The sequence below is a fragment of the Galeopterus variegatus genome, unplaced genomic scaffold (genome assembly GCF_000696425.1).
Source record: "Galeopterus variegatus unplaced genomic scaffold, G_variegatus-3.0.2 Scaffold4954, whole genome shotgun sequence".
Taxonomy (NCBI): Eukaryota; Metazoa; Chordata; class Mammalia; order Dermoptera; family Cynocephalidae; genus Galeopterus; species Galeopterus variegatus.
Window position 1 is genome coordinate 21,820 of NW_007731065.1, and position 2,375 is coordinate 24,194.

Here is a 2,375-nt window from a genome sequence, read left to right on the forward strand (position 1 = left end):
TGTGACCTGAACTCTCTGTGCCTCAGTTTTAAAATTGGGATAATAATAGTACTTACCTTTTTACATGGTTGTGAGGGAAAATAAGTTAATATTCTAACATATTTAGAAGAATGCCTGGCATGTATTAAATACTTAGAGGTACTTATTAAATAAATAAATGAATATAAAACTTCAAATCCCTTTATCACAAATTATTGACTTTAAGCTGGTATCAATTTCTTATTGTTGATTATGTGTGTATTATGTTCTTAAATGTTTATATTTAAAACTTTATCTCTTCATCCAGTTTGTGCAATTTAAATTTTAGTATAAATGTCTTGGGACTTTAAAAGTTTTTGCAAAAATTCTGGACTAGGTGATTTCTAAAACTAGATTTCAGGTCAATAATCTGATAATTCTCTGAGTTCAGCAAAATTCTAGGGGATCTTATATAGACACTAGGTTTTAAAAATAGGTCTGAGGCATTTTGTTTGTAAATCTTAATCATGACTGTGAGGCAGGCTGTTTTCCTTGTCCACTGTTTCTCTTTCTCTCTTTGACCGATTGGTTAATGCAACTCACATTTCCGTGTGGAAAACACTGCATAGACTTTGTCAGAGAATTCGTAAATGTCTAAAAGATCTTCCATTCCAAAAGGAAAGGAAGAAACTCTATAGTGCATGCTGAAGAGTGACAGGTACTGCAAAAGCACCACTGAAAGGCTGTGGTATTTCATAAGAGAGAATTATTTCCAAGGTAAGAGCCTCATTGAAAGGTGGTATTTAAGCCAGGGCTGGAAAGGTGGATTTCTACATGGAGGTGGGGTAGGATGTGGCAGGAAGGGACATGGTGAGATCAGTTCTGGACTTGTTGAGTTAGAAGTGCCTGTGGGACATGTGCCTGTGGGACATCGAAGTGGAGGGACCATGTGGCCCTGGCGTTTCTGCGAGAAGTCAGGCAGGGACAAGTTGTGGGCATCACCTGCCTAGAGGTAGCAGGTCAGGTGTGAGAGTGGATGAGAATGGAGAGGGGGGCTTTCTAATGTTTCTTCCCACCTTTCAGTGTTCTTCTTTCCTTCTTTTCTGACCTCGATCCTGGCATCCATCTGCTCTCGCCACTCTCAGATTCTTCTGGTAAAGATGTCACTGATTTCTTGACTTATTTTCATGACAGTGTCAATGATGCGATGCTTTATCTTTGCAAGTTGAGAAAGTCTGCTAGGGGAGGATGGTGCTTAACTTTACATTCAGAAAATGCAGTTTAATGCTAGAATTGTCAGCCCTGTAATCCCTGGTTCACAGAAGAGGTTTTGGGTACTGGGTTGGGAAGGTGACTTCCTGTTGTAGTTCAGAATACACCTAATGAAAAACCAATTATTTTGTTTCTGTGAATGATGCTGATGGTCAGAAATGTTAACTCCCTCCACAGTTGGAAAGACAAAATTTCCTTCTGTTTTGTTATCTGGCTTCCAGCCAGAAGTACTTCCCTGTTGCCTTCAGGGCTCACCTTTGCCCCACTGTGAAGCTCCATGGTCAGGTCCTCATGAAAACAGTAGCCACACAGCACTCCCCTGCTTAGCTCTGAGTCCAGCAGGGAGCATCTGTAGGTGGGGTTTTGGGAGAGGGCATTCCAGGTTAAGAGAACAGCATAAGGAAAGAGCTGGGGTTTGCGGGGGTGAGCAGGAAAAGTGTTACATGTGTTTTGAAATCAGTTAATTAGGTAAACCCATCAGATGGAAGAAAAGGCTGTGTGCTGGGTGGCTGGAGTCTAGTGCCTGAAATGTCAGGATGAGGAATTTCTTCCATTTGTACCGATTTTTTGGCCTTTATTATTATTTTTAATTGACACTTAATAATTGTACATATTTATGGGGTACAGAGTGATACTTTTGTTACGTGTGCACAATGTGCAATGATCACATGAAGAAAATTAGCATCCCGTCATGTTTCAACAAATAGGTTATATCATATCCAACTTTGTATTTATTGACTCTCTGAAGAATTTTTCTCCCTTTCTGTTAAAAATGAACAAGAGAAAATGGTCCAAAATGGCAGTGTGAGTGCCTTAGGTAAGATATTCACTCAACTCCTAAGTACCATACATGATCCTAGGTGCTGGGGCAATTGTGCTAAACAAGATGCAGACCTGTCCTCTTAGAGCAAAGATTCTAGAGACACAAGGAAAACAGTGACTAGTTAATGGAATAGCTCATGGGAGAGAACTCAGCATTCCCCTCTCTGGAGGACAGACTCTCACATCTCTTGAAGAGTTTAATGATAAGGTGGTCTTATTTTAGGAGATAGAAAAGGAGTAGGGAGTGGGGAGGCAATTTTTTGAAGCAGAAGGTTAAAAGAAAAGGCTCTAGAATTCCAAGAATGTAATAAATGTGTATTCTA

At 40.0% G+C, this 2,375-nt stretch overlaps 1 pseudogene; it reads right to left on the reverse strand.

Annotated features, from left to right (window-relative positions):
* Window positions 1-904: 904 nt before the first annotated feature.
* LOC103604090 overlaps window positions 905-2,375 on the reverse strand; it is a 60,900-nt pseudogene continuing 59,429 nt past the window's right edge.